Source organism: Oncorhynchus nerka, linkage group LG27 (assembly GCF_034236695.1).
Source record: "Oncorhynchus nerka isolate Pitt River linkage group LG27, Oner_Uvic_2.0, whole genome shotgun sequence".
In the NCBI taxonomy this organism is placed as follows: Eukaryota; Metazoa; Chordata; class Actinopteri; order Salmoniformes; family Salmonidae; genus Oncorhynchus; species Oncorhynchus nerka.
This window is the reverse complement of record NC_088422.1, coordinates 98,944,339-98,959,338: the sequence shown is the minus strand read 5'-3', so window position 1 is coordinate 98,959,338 and position 15,000 is coordinate 98,944,339. Positions and strand designations below refer to the sequence as shown.

The window sequence follows — 15,000 nt, the reverse complement described above, 5'->3', positions numbered from 1 at the left end:
CTCTGCTCTCTCTGTCTCTAGGACTGTTTAGAGATGGGACATAGGTCTCTGTTATCACTCTGCCTCAAACCCCTTACAGTCTCTGCTCTCTCTGTCTCTAGGACTGTTTAGAGATGGGACATAGGTCTCTGTTATCACTCTGCCTCAGTCTCTGCTCTCTCTGTCTCTAGGACTGTTTAGAGATGGGACATAGGTCTCTGTTATCACTCTGCCTCAGTCTCTGCTCTCTCTGTCTCTAGGACTGTTTAGAGATGGGACATAGGTCTCTGTTATCACTCTGCCTCAGTCTCTGCTCTCTCTGTCTCTAGGACTGTTTGGAGATGGGACATAGGTCTCTGTTATCACTCTGCCTCAGTCTCTGCTCTCTCTGTCTCTAGGACTGTTTGGAGATGGGACATAGGTCTCTGTTATCACTCTGCCTCAAACCTCTTACAGTCTCTGCTCTCTCTGTCTCTAGGACTGTTTAGAGATGGGACATAGGTCTCTGTTATCACTCTGCCTCAGTCTCTGCTCTCTCTGTCTCTAGGACTGTTTGGAGATGGGACATATATCTCTGTTATCACTCTGCCTCCGTCTCTGCTCTCTCTGTCTCTAGGACTGTTTGGAGATGGGACATAGGTCTCTGTTATCACTCTGCCTCAGTCTCTGCTCTCTCTGTCTCTAGGACTGTTTAGAGATGGGACATAGTCTCTGCTCTCTCTGTCTCTAGGACTGTTTGTTATCACTCTGCCTCAAACCACTTACAGTCTCTGCTCTCTCTGTCTCTAGGACTGTTTAGAGATTGGACATAGGTCTCTGTTATCACTCTGCCTCAGTCTCCGCTCTCTCTGTCTCTAGGACTGTTTGGAGATGGGACATAGGTCTCTGTTATCACTCTGCCTCAGTCTCTGCTCTCTCTGTCTCTAGGACTGTTTGGAGATGGGACATATATCTCTGTTATCACTCTGCCTCAAACCCCTTACAGTCTCTGCTCTCTCTGTCTCTAGGACTGTTTGGAGATGGGACATAGGTCTCTGTTATCACTCTGCCTCAAACCTCTTACAGTCTCTGCTCTCTCTGTCTCTAGGACTGTTTGGAGATGGGACATAGGTCTCTGTTATCACTCTGCCTCAGTCTCTGCTCTCTCTGTCTCTAGGACTGTTTAGAGATGGGACATAGGTCTCTGTTATCACTCTGCCTCAGTCTCTGCTCTCTCTGTCTCTAGGACTGTTTAGAGATGGGACATATATCTCTGTTATCACTCTGCCTCAGTCTCTGCTCTCTCTGTCTATAGGACTGTTTGGAGATGGGACATAGGTCTCTGTTATCACTCTGCCTCAAACCTCTTACAGTCTCTGCTCTCTCTGTCTCTAGGACTGTTTGGAGATGAGACATAGGTCTCTGTTATCACTCTGCCTCAAACATCTTACAGTCTCTGCTCTCTCTGTCTCTAGGACTGTTTGGAGATATCACACTCAACGGAACGACTTGATTAGTGTAGTGTCAACAACGCAGCCACTGCCAGCTAGCCTACAAAGTCAACAACGCAGCCACTGCCAGCTAGCCTACTTCAGCAGTACTGTATCATTTTAATCATTTTAGTCAATAAGATTCTTGCTACGTAAGCTTAACTTTCTGAACATTCGAGACGTGTAGTCCACTTGTCATTCCAATCTCCTTTGCATTAGCGTAGCCTCGTCTGTAGCCTGTCAACTATGTGTCTGTCTATCCCTGTTCTCTCCTCTCTGCACAGACCATACAAACGCTCCACACCGCGTGGCCGCGGCCACCCTAATCTGGTGGTCCCAGCGCGCACGACCCACGTGGAGTTCCAGGTCTCCGGTAGCCTCTGGAACTGCCGATCTGCGGCCAACAAGGCAGAGTTCATCTCAGCCTATGCCTCCCTCCAGTCCCTCGACTTCTTGGCACTGACGGAAACATGGATCACCACAGATAACACTGCTACTCCTACTGCTCTCTCTTCGTCCGCCCACGTGTTCTCGCACACCCCGAGAGCTTCTGGTCAGCGGGGTGGTGGCACCGGGATCCTCATCTCTCCCAAGTGGTCATTCTCTCTTTCTCCCCTTACCCATCTGTCTATCGCCTCCTTTGAATTCCATGCTGTCACAGTTACCAGCCCTTTCAAGCTTAACATCCTTATCATTTATCGCCCTCCAGGTTCCCTCGGAGAGTTCATCAATGAGCTTGATGCCTTGATAAGCTCCTTTCCTGAGGACGGCTCACCTCTCACAGTTCTGGGCGACTTTAACCTCCCCACGTCTACCTTTGACTCATTCCTCTCTGCCTCCTTCTTTCCACTCCTCTCCTCTTTTGACCTCACCCTCTCACCTTCCCCCCTACTCACAAGGCAGGCAATACGCTCGACCTCATCTTTACTAGATGCTGTTCTTCCACTAACCTCACTGCAACTCCCCTCCAAGTCTCCGACCACTACCTTGTATCCTTTTCCCTCTCGCTCTCATCCAACACTTCCCACACTGCCCCTACTCGGATGGTATCGCGCCGTCCCAACCTTCGCTCTCTCTCCCCCGCTACTCTCTCCTCTTCCATCCTATCATCTCTTCCCTCTGCTCAAACCTTCTCCAACCTATCTCCTGATTCTGCCTCCTCAACCCTCCTCTCCTCCCTTTCTGCATCCTTTGACTCTCTATGTCCCCTATCCTCCAGGCCGGCTCGGTCCTCCCCTCCCGCTCCGTGGCTCGACGACTCATTGCGAGCTCACAGAACAGGGCTCCGGGCAGCCGAGCGGAAATGGAGGAAAACTCGCCTCCCCTGCGGACCTGGCATCCTTTCACTCCCTCCTCTCTACATTTTCCTCTTCTGTCTCTGCTGCTAAAGCCACTTTCTACCACTCTAAATTCCAAGCATCTGCCTCTAACCCTAGGAAGCTCTTTGCCACCTTCTCCTCCCTCCTGAATCCTCCTCCCCCTCCCCCTCCTCCCTCTCTGCAGATGACTTCGTCAACCATTTTGAAAAGAAGGTCGACGACATCCGATCCTCGTTTGCTAAGTCAAACGACACCGCTGGTTCTGCTCACACTGCCCTACCCTGTGCTCTGACCTCTTTCTCCCCTCTCTCTCCAGATGAAATCTCGCGTCTTGTGACGGCCGGCCGCCCAACAACCTGCCCGCTTGACCCTATCCCCTCCTCTCTTCTCCAGACCATTTCCGGAGACCTTCTCCCTTACCTCACCTCGCTCATCAACTCATCCCTGACCGCTGGCTACGTCCCTTCCGTCTTCAAGAGAGCGAGAGTTGCACCCCTTCTGAAAAAACCTACACTCGATCCCTCCGATGTCAACAACTACAGACCAGTATCCCTTCTTTCTTTTCTCTCCAAAACTCTTGAACGTGCCGTCCTTGGCCAGCTCTCCCGCTATCTCTCTCAGAATGACCTTCTCGATCCAAATCAGTCAGGTTTCAAGACTAGTCATTCAACTGAGACTGATCTTCTCTGTATCACGGAGCGCTCCGCACTGCTAAAGCTAACTCTCTCTCCTCTGCTCTCATCCTTCTAGACCTATCGGCTGCCTTCGATACTGTGAACCATCAGATCCTCCTCTCCACCCTCTCCGAGTTGGGCATCTCCGGCGCGGCCCACGCTTGATTGCGTCCTACCTGACAGGTCGCTCCTACCAGGTGGCGTGGCGAGAATCTGTCTCCTCACCACGTGCTCTCACCACTGGTGTCCCCAGGGCTCTGTTCTAGGCCCTCTCCTATTCTCGCTATACACCAAGTCACTTGGCTCTGTCATAACCTCACATGGTCTCTCCTATCATTGCTATGCAGACGACACACAATTAATCTTCTCCTTTCCCCCTTCTGATGACCAGGTGGCGAATCGCATCTCTGCATGTCTGGCAGACATATCAGTGTGGATGACGGATCACCACCTCAAGCTGAACCTCGGCAAGACGGAGCTGCTCTTCCTCCCGGGGAAGGACTGCCCGTTCCATGATCTCGCCATCACGGTTGACAACTCCATTGTGTCCTCCTCCCAGAGCGCTAAGAACCTTGGCGTGATCCTGGACAACACCCTGTCGTTCTCAAATAACATCAAGGCGGTGGCCCGTTCCTGTAGGTTCATGCTCTACAACATCCGCAGAGTACGACCCTGCCTCACACAGGAAGCGGCGCAGGTCCTAATCCAGGCACTTGTCATCTCCCGTCTGGATTACTGCAACTCGCTGTTGGCTGGGCTCCCTGCCTGTGCCATTAAACCCCTACAACTCATCCAGAACGCCCGTCTGGTGTTCAACCTTCCCAAGTTCTCTCACGTCACCCCGCTCCTCCGCTCCCTCCACTGGCTTCTAGTTGAAGCTCGCATCCGCTACAAGACCATGGTGCTTGCCTACGGAGCTGTGAGGGGAACGGCACCTCAGTACCTCCAGGCTCTGATCAGGCCCTACACCCAAACAAGAGCACTGCGTTCATCCACCTCTGGCCTGCTCGCCTCCCTACCACTGAGGAAGTACAGTTCCCGCTCAGCCCAGTCAAAGCTGTTCGCTGCTCTGGCCCCCAATGGTGGAACAAACTCCCTCACGACGCCAGGACAGCGGAGTCAATCACCACCTTCCGGAGACACCTGAAACCCCACCTCTTTAAGGAATACCTAGGATAGGATAAAGTAATCCTTCTCACTCCCCCCCCCCTTAAAAGATTTAGATGCACTATTGTAAAGTGGCTGTTCCACTGGATGTCATAAGGTGAACGCACCAATTTGTAAGTCGCTCTGGATAAGAGCGTCTGCTAAATGACTTAAAGGTAAAATGTAATGTAAATGAGATGGGACATAGGTCTCTGTTTTCACTCTTTCCATTTGTCATTTGTCTTACCTACAACATTAATTTGTCATTTATTGTAATTTTTTTTCAGCAGATATCAACACAGCTTAACTTATTTAATGATGGTTACATTCTGAATTATAATCAGTCATAAACCTGAAGCCGGATCTCCTCCACATCACATCGAGCTAATGCTCGTCTTCAAGTCTCAGCCAATGTTATTCATTGTTCAGATTGTTCTGTGGCTTAATCACAGAACATAGATCTGTTAGGACATAGATCTATTAGGACATAGATCTGTTACTGTTAGACATAGACATAGATCTATTAGGACATAGATCTGTTACTGTTATGACATAGATTTCTCAGGACACAAGTCTATTAAGCCATCGATCCGGTAATATGACATATCTCTATTAGGACATAGATATGTTAATATGACATAAATCTGTTAGGCAATAATTTGTGAAAATGACATAGATCTGTTCTGACATAGATCTGGTAATATGACATAGATATGTTAATATGACATAGATATGTTAATATGACATAGATCTGGTAATAGGACATAGATCTGGTAATATGACATAAATCTGTTAATATGACATAGATCTGTTAATAGGACATATATCTGTTAATAGGACATAGATCTGGTAATATGACATAGAACTGTTAATAGGACATAGAACTGTTAATAGGACATAAATCTGTTAAAATGACATAGATCTGTTAATAGGACATAAATCTGTTAATAGGACATAGAGCTGTTGAGACGTAGATATGTCATACCATAGATCTGTTATGACCGTTCCTCTCCCCTGCCTGGTCCACAGTGCAATAAAGGCTATAGAGTGGTGAGGAGGAGGAGCTCTGAGGACCCTTTGTGTCCGGAAGTAATTTAGTCATTGTGATCTGTAGTCATTACGATCTGTAGTCATTAATATATGTAGTCATTGTGATCTGTAGTCATTGTGATCTGTAGTCATTGTGATCTGTAGTCATTGTGATATGTAGTCATTAATATATGTAGTCATTGTGATCTGTAGTCATTGTGATCTGTAGTCATTGTGATCTGTAGTCATTGTGATCTGTAGTCATTGTGATCTGTAGTCATTGTGATCTGTAGTCATTGTGATATGTAGTCATTGTGATCTGTAGTCATTGTGATATGTAGTCATTAATATATGTAGTCATTGTGATCTGTAGTCATTAATATATGTAGTCATTGTGATCTGTAGTCATTAATATATGTAGTCATTGTGATCTGTAGTCATTGTGATCTGTAGTCATTAATATATGTAGTCATTGTGATCTGTAGTCATTAATATATGTAGTCATTGTGATCTGTAGTCATTGTGATCTGTAGTCATTAATATATGTAGTCATTGTGATCTGTAGTCATTAATATATGTAGTCATTGTGATCTGTAGTCATTAATATATGTAGTCATTGTGATCTGTAGTCATTAATATATGTAGTCATTGTGATCTGTAGTCATTGTGATCTGTAGTCATTGTGATCTGTAGTCATTGTGATCTGTAATTGTGATCTGTAGTCATTGTGATCTGTAGTCATTGTGATCTGTAGTCATTGTGATCTGTAGTCATTGTGATCTGTAGTCATTGTGATCTGTAGTCATTAATATATGTAGTCATTGTGATCTGTAGTCATTAATATATGTAGTCATTGTGATCTGTAGTCATTGTGATCTGTAGTCATTGTGATCTGTAGTCATTGTGATCTGTAGCCATTAATATATGTAGTCATTGTGATCTGTAGTCATTAATATATGTAGTTATTGTGATCTGTAGTCATTGTGATCTGTAGTCATTGTGATCTGTAGTCATTGTGATCTGTAGTCATTGTGATCTGTAGTCATCACGATATGTAGTCATTACGATATGTAGTCATTAATATCTGTAGTCATTGTGATCTGTAGTAAACCCAGGTTTTATTCGTAAGAGAAATTTGAAGTGTTTTAATGAGCAGGATTTCTTTCGTGATTTGTTTTATTTTGACTGGAGCAAGATTGAGCTTATCCCCTGATGTGGAAACTGCCTGGAAATTCTTTCATGATGGTTTTTTCCCCAAATAGTAAACAAACACGCCCCATTCCGCAGGTTCAGGGTTAAAGGGCGGGATAATCCATGGTTTTCTTCTGAGCTGTCTTGTATTATTTCACGACCGTAATCTAGCCTGGGCTAAAACAAGGAAATCATGTTCTGATGCTGATTGGCTTATTTTTAGGCCGTTATGAAACAAATGTTATTTTCTTCTCAGGACGGCCAAGTCGGAATATTTTATGTCTGTTACCACTGATGACTCTGAATGACCCTAGAACGTTCTGGAAAAAGTCTGTCTGGTCACAGTAATGTTAATGAATCACCGTCATGTGTTTTGAAGGACTCTGTTGCTGTATATGACAAAACTGAAATGTTGAATTGTTTTAATGAACACTTTGTTATCATCTGGTAGGCTGTTTGATTCAGTGTCCTCTGTCTCTGTCCAACCCTGTGTCCTCTGTCTCTGTCCAACCCTGTGTCCTCTGTCTCTGTCCAACCCTGTGTCCTCTGTCTCTGTCCAACCCTGTGTCCTCCGTCTCTGTCCAACCCTGTGTCCTCTGTCTCTGTCCAACCCTGTGTCCTCTGTCTCTGTCCAACCCTGTGTCCTCTGTCTCTGTCCAACCCTGTGTAGATGAAGCAGTGTCCTCTGTCTCTGTACAACCCTGTGTGGATGAACCAGTGTCCTCTGTCTCTGTCCAACCCTGTGTGGATGAACCAGTGTCCTCTGTCTCTGTCCAACCCTGTGTCCTCTGTCTCTGTCCAACCCTGTGTCCTCTGTCTCTGTCCAACCCTGTGTGGATCAACCAGTGTCCTCTGTCTCTGTCCAACCCTGTGTGGATGAACCAGTGTCCTCTGTCTCTGTCCAACCCTGTGTCCTCTGTCTCTGTCCAACCCTGTGTCCTCTGTCTCTGTCCAACCCTGTGTGGATCAACCAGTGTCCTCTGTCTCTGTCCAACCCTCTGTGGATGAACCAGTGTCCTCTGTCTCTGTCCAACCCTGTGTGGATGAACCAGTGTCCTCTGTCTCTGTCCAACCCTGTGTCCTCTGTCTCTGTCCAACCCTGTGTCCTCTGTCTCTGTCCAACCCTGTGTCCTCTGTCTCTGTCCAACCCTGTGTGGATGAACCAGTGTCCTCTGTCTCTGTCCAACCCTGTGTAGATGAAGCAGTGTCCTCTGTCTCTGTCCAACCCTGTGTCCTCCGTCTCTGTCCAACCCTGTGTCCTCTGTCTCTGTCCAACCCTGTGTCCTCTGTCTCTGTACAACCCTGTGTCCTCTGTCTCTGTACAACCCTGTGTCCTCTGTCTCTGTCCAACCCTGTGTGGATGAACCAGTGTCCTCTGTCTCTGTACAACCCTGTGTGGATGAACCAGTGTCCTCTGTCTCTGTCCAACCCTGTGTGGATGAACCAGTGTCCTCTGTCTCTGTACAACCCTGTGTAGATGAACCAGTGTCCTCTGTCTCTGTCCAACCCTGTGTGGATGAACCAGTGTCCTCTGTCTCTGTCCAACCCTGTGTGGATGAACCAGTGTCCTCTGTCTCTGTCCAACCCTGTGTGGATGAACCAGTGTCCTCTGTCCAACCCTGTGTAGATGAACCAGTGTCCTCTGTCTCTGTCCAACCCTGTGTGGATGAACCAGTGTCCTCTGTCTCTGTCCAACCCTGTGTGGATGAACCAGTGTCCTCTGTCTCTGTCCAACCCTGTGTGGATGAACCAGTGTCCTCTGTCCAACCCTGTGTAGATGAACCAGTGTCCTCTGTCTCTGTCCAACCCTGTGTGGATGAACCAGTGTCCTCTGTCTCTGTCCAACCCTGTGTGGATGAACCAGTGTCCTCTGTCTCTGTCCAACCCTGTGTGGATGAACCAGTGTCCTCTGTCTCTGTCCAACCCTGTGTGGATGAAACAGTGTCCTCTGTCTCTGTCCAACCCTGTGTGGATGAACCAGTGTCCTCTGTCTCTGTCCAACCCTGTGTAGATGAACCAGTGTCCTCTGTCTCTGTCCAACCCTGTGTGGATGAACCAGTGTCCTCTGTCTCTGTACAACCCTGTGTGGATGAACCAGTGTCCTCTGTCTCTGTCCAACCCTGTGTGGATGAACCAGTGTCCTCTGTCTCTGTCCAACCCTGTGTAGATGAAGCAGTGTCCTCTGTCTCTGTACAACCCTGTGTGGATGAACCAGTGTCCTCTGTCTCTGTCCAACCCTGTGTGGATGAACCAGTGTCCTCTGTCTCTGTCCAACCCTGTGTGGACGAACCAGTGTCCTCTGTCTCTGTCCAACCCTGTGTGGATGAAGCAGTGTCCTCTGTCTCTGTCCAACCCTGTGTGGATGAACCAGTGTCCTCTGTCTCTGTCCAACCCTGTGTGGATCAACCAGTGTCCTCAGTCTCTGTCCAACCCTGTGTGGATCAACCAGTGTCCTCAGTCTCTGTCCAACCCTGTGTGGATCAACTAGTGTCCTCAGTCTCTGTCCAACCCTGTGTGGATCAACCAGTGTCCTCAGTCTCTGTACAACCCTGTGTGGATCAACCAGTGTCCTCAGTCTCTGTCCAACCCTGTGTGGATCAACCAGTGTCCTCAGTCTCTGTACAACCCTGTGTGGATGAACCAGTGTCCTCTGTCTCTGTCCAACCCTGTGTGGATGAACCAGTGTCCTCTGTCTCTGTCCAACCCTGTGTGGATGAACCAGTGTCCTCTGTCTCTGTCCAACCCTGTGTGGATGAACCAGTGTCCTCTGTCTCTGTCCAACCCTGTGTGGATGAACCAGTGTCCTCTGTCTCTGTCCAACCCTGTGTGGATGAACCAGTGTCCTCTGTCTCTGTACAACCCTGTGTGGATGAACCAGTGTCCTCTGTCTCTGTACAACCCTGTGTGGATGAACCAGTGAGAGCTGGTCAAACTTTTAGCTTTTGCCATTCTCAGTGCAGGTGATACATAAAGCCCTGAAATCCTTAGATCAGAGAAAGCCTGCAGGCCCTGATCTTTTGGATCCCTGCTTTTAAATCTGGCAGCTGATTTCATAGCTGAACCACTGACATATCTGTTCAATCTAACCCTGGAATGTAATGAAATTCCGAAAATCTGGAAATTAGAATTTGTCCTACCACTTTTTAAAAAAGGAGATCAAACTCTTTTAAATAATTTTAGGCCAATCGCAAAGCTGTAAAATACTTGAAACTCTTGTGAGTGAACAGCTAAAAGAGTTACTAACTATGTTTTATCAATGTACCAATCGGGCTTCAGGAAGAAGCATAGCACAATTACAGCAGTCATGAAAGTTTTAAATGATATCACTGAAGCCCTTGACAAAAAAACAGCACTGTGTCTCACTTTTTATTGATCTCTCTAAGGCTTTTGATACAGTTGATCATGCTATACTAAGGCAGAGATTGTCGAGTGTAGGTCTTTCAGAGCATGGTTTGCTAACTATCTGTCTGATAGAACTCAGTGGCCTCAATTTGATGGGCTTATGTCTGTTAAATTGTCTGTCTTTAAAGGTGTGCCCCAAGGCTCTGTTCTTGGTCCTCTCTTATTCACTATTTATATAAATGACTTAGTCAAAAATGTCCAAAATGCGCAACTTCATTTTTATGCTGATGATACTGTTATTTACCGTTGTTCCTCGTCTCTGACAAAAGCTTTCCAGAACTTGCAAACTGCTTTTTATACTGTTCAACATACCTTGTGTCAATTGAAGCTTATCCTCAATACTGACAAAACTAAACTGATGGTGTTTTCTAAAGCAAGAAATAGACCTCTGAACCTTTCACCTATTACTACCTGTCAGGGCAAGGAGATTGAGGTTGTAACCTCATATAAATATCTTGGAATTTTAATTGATGACGGCGTCTCTTTTAAATTGCATATTCAACAACTTACAAAAAATCTGAAGCTGAAATTGGTCTTTTATTTTAGGAATAAGGCCTGTTTTTCTTTTGAAGCCAGAAGGAGGCTAGTATCAGCTACATTTATGCCTTTACTAGACTATGGGGATATTTTATATATGAATGCTTCCGCTCAGTGTTTGAGATCAATTGACACCCTTTACCATGGCACTTTGAGATTTATTTTAAACTGCAGAACCCTTACGGTGCGTAAGGCCAAGTCTTTGTATACCAGGGTTGGCTGGCCTTCTCGAGTCACTCGTAGGCTCAGTCACTGGTATACTTTTATTTACAAAGCCATTTTGGGTTTACTACCTTTTTATTTGGGCATTTTTATTGTTCAGAAATGAGGTGGGTACTCTCTTCGTTCGCTGGACTTTATCCTGCTAACTGTTCCAAATGTCTGAAATTAATTTGGTAGAAGGGCTTTTATGTACTCTGCACCATCGTCTTGGAACACCTTACAAAATACTTTTAAACTGGAAGAACTTGTCCCGATCTGTGTTTTTAAATCACTGATGAATGATTTTGAGACTGATTCCCTGACCTGTCAATGTTTTTAATTAGCTGTTTTTGATTTTGTTTTATACTCTTGTGAATTCTATGGTTTTTACTAGATTACTTGTAGTTGTTCATGTTGTTTGTCTGTAATTTTTGTAATGACTTGGTGCTGCCTATCTTGGCCAGGACGCTCTTGAAAAATATATTTTAAATCTCAATGAGCCCTTCCTGGTTAAATAAAGATTAAATTAAATAAATAAACAATTATGATTTGTAGCCATTGTGATCTGTAGCCATTATGATCTGTAGTCATTGTGATCTGTAGCCATTATGATCTGTAGTCATTGTGATATGTAGTTATTGTGATCTGCAGTCATTGTGATCTGTAGTCATTGTGATCTGTAGTCATTGTGATATGTAGTCATTGTGATCTGTAGTCATTGTGATCTGTAGTCATTGTGATCTGTAGTCATTGTGATATGTAGTCATTGTGATCTGTAGTCATTGTGATCTGTAGTCATTGTGATCTGTAGTCATTGTGATCTGTAGTCATTGTGATATGTAGTCATTGTGATCTGTAGTCATTGTGATATGTAGTCATTGTGATATGTAGTTATTGTGATCTGCAGTCATTGTGATCTGTAGTCATTGTGATCTGTAGTCATTGTGATCTGTAGTCATTGTGATCTGTAGTCATTGTGATCTGTAGTCATTGTGATATGTAGTCATTGTGATCTGTAGTCATTGTGATCTGTAGTCATTGTGATCTGTAGTCATTGTGATCTGTAGTCATTGTGATATGTAGTCATTGTGATCTGTAGTCATTGTGATATGTAGTCATTGTGATATGTAGTTATTGTGATCTGCAGTCATTGTGATCTGTAGTCATTGTGATCTGTAGTCATTGTGATCTGTAGTCATTGTGATCTGTAGTCATTGTGATCTGTAGTCATTGTGATATGTAGTCATTGTGATCTGTAGTCATTGTGATATGTAGTCATTGTGATATGTAGTTATTGTGATCTGCAGTCATTGTGATCTGTAGTCATTGTGATCTGTAGTCATTGTGATCTGTAGTCATTGTGATCTGTAGTCATTGTGATCTGTAGTCATTGTGATCTGTAGTCATTGTGATCTGTAGTCATTGTGATATGTAGTCATTGTGATATGTAGTTATTGTGATCTGCAGTCATTGTGATCTGTAGTCATTGTGATCTGTAGTCATTGTGATCTGTAGTCATTACGATCTGTAGTCATTGTGATCTGTAGTCATTGTGATATGTAGTCATTGTGATATGTAGTTATTGTGATCTGTAGTCATTGTGATCTGTAGTCATTGTGATCTGTAGTTATTGTGATCTGTAGTCATTGTGATCTGTAGTCATTGCGATCTGTAGTCATTGTGATCTGTAGTCATTGTGATCTGTAGTCATTGTGATCTGTAGAGTTGCTATTTTCTCAAGTTTTCTCGTGTCAGATAACTCGCGACTCCTGGATGTGTCATTATATTAATAAACTCTGGTCTAATCAACAAATACGATAGTCAGTTTAAAAAAGGTTAAGGGTACAAGACTGTGTACATATCTGGCTGTGTTGGGAAAAATCACTACATTTCCCATCAAACCAAGTGGCTGCCCGTTGTCACAGTTACAAGCAGAACCAGTCAGAAACGTCCAGCTGACTCTATGCCAAGTCGTCTTATGACAGATACCTCGAACCTCTCCTGACTATTCAACAAAACAATTAAACAATACACAGTTTTTTTTCCATCAAATTTCTTAGTTATACGATTGTAGTTTTTTACTTTTGAAGTTGAGGGTGCATTATTTAGGACGTTTGGCAATGAGGACAAAAAGTAGCACAGGTCAGCTAGCCACCTAGTTTAGCTAGGGAAAACCGGGGTAAACGAGCTCGGGTCCACTCGGCTAATTCAGGAGACAGATTGTAGTTTTCATTCCCTGATATCAGGAGCTGGCGGTGAAACGTTTGATTAAACAATTCAGAGACTTATTAAACGAATAAATCAGATGACTTACATTTAAGGAGAGCGAATCCATACAATCCCAAAATCAGCTGTAACTGTCAATAGTAAAACAAAAATTAAAACGATGTTTGATTGAACCTGAATACAGAAACTGAATGGGGAAGTCTCTTCCATACAGGGTAGACTCCTCCTCCTCACTCACGGTAGACTCCTCCTCCTCACTCACGGTAGACTCCTCCTCCTCACAACGGTAGACTCCTCCTCCTCACTACGGTAGACTCCTCCTCCTCACCACGGTAGACTCCTCCTCCTCACTACGGTAGACTCCTCCTCCTCCTACGGTAGACTCCTCCTCCTCACTATGGTAGACTCCTCCTCCACACTACGGTAGACTCCTCCTCCTCACTACGGTAGCCTCCTCCTCCTCACTACGGTAGACTCCTCCTCCTCACTACGGTAGACTCCTCCTCCTCACTACGGTAGACTCCTCCTCCTCACTACGGTAGACTCCTCCTCCTCACCAGGGTAGACTCCTCCTCCTCACTACAGTACACTCCTCCTCCTCACTACGGTAGACTCCTCCTCACTATGGTAGACTCCTCCCCACTACAGTAGACTCCTCCTCCTTACTACGGTAGACTCCTCCTCCTCACTACGGTAGACTCCTCCTCCTCACTACGGTAGACTCCTCCTCCTCACTACGGTAGACTCCTCCTCCTCACTACGGTAGACTCCTCCTCCTCACCAGGGTAGAATTCTCCTCCTCACTACGGTACACTCCTCCTCCTCATTACGGTAGACTCCTCCTCCTCACCAGGGTAGCCTCCTCCTCCTCACCAGGGTAGACTCCTCCTCCTCACCACAGTAGACTCCTCCTCCTCACCAGGGTAGACTCCTCCTCACCAGGGTAGCCTCCTCCTCCTCACCAGGGTAGACTCCTCCTCCTCACCAGGGTAGCCTCCTCCTCCTCACCACAGTAGACTCCTCCTCCTCACCAGGGTAGACTCCTCCTCCTCACCAGGGTAGCCTCCTCCTCCTCACCACAGTAGACTCCTCCTCCTCACTACAGTAGACTCCTCCTCCTCACCATGGTAGACTCCTCCTCCTCACCACGATAGACTCCTCCTCCTCACCACAATAGACTCCTCCTCCTCACCACGGTAGACTCCTCCTCCTCACCACGGTAGCCTCCTCCTCCTCACCAGGATAGACTCCTCCTCCTCACTACAGTAGACTCCTCCTCCTCACCATGGTAGACTCCTCCTCCTCACCACGGTAGAGTCCTCCTCCTCACCACGATAGACTCCTCCTCCTCACCACGGTAGACTTCTCCTCCTCACCACGGTAGACTCCTCCTCCTCACCACGGTAGACTCCTCCTCCTCACCACGGTAGACTCCTCCTCCTCACCAGGGTAGACTCCTCCTCCTCACCACGGTAGACTCCTCCTCCTCACCACGGTAGACTCCTCCTCCTCACCACGGTAGACTCCTCCTCCTCACCACGGTAGACTTCTCCTCCTCACCACGGTAGACTCCTCCTCCTCACCACGGTAGACTCCTCCTCCTCACCACGATAGACTCCTCCTCCTCACCACGGTAGACTCCTCCTCCTCACCACGGTAGACTCCTCCTCCTCACCACGGTAGACTCCTCCTCCTCACCACGGTAGACTCCTCCTCCTCACCACGGTAGACTCCTCCTCCTCACCACGATAGACTCCTCCTCCTCACCACGATAGACTCCTCCTCCTCACCACGGTAGACTCCTCCTCCTCACCACGGTAGACTCCT

General features: G+C 46.2%; 1 protein-coding gene across 1 annotated transcript in view; it reads left to right on the top strand.

Moving 5' to 3' along the window:
• Positions 1 to 15,000, top strand: part of LOC135565142 (multiple epidermal growth factor-like domains protein 11) — a 227,039-nt gene that overhangs the window by 173,707 nt on the left and 38,332 nt on the right.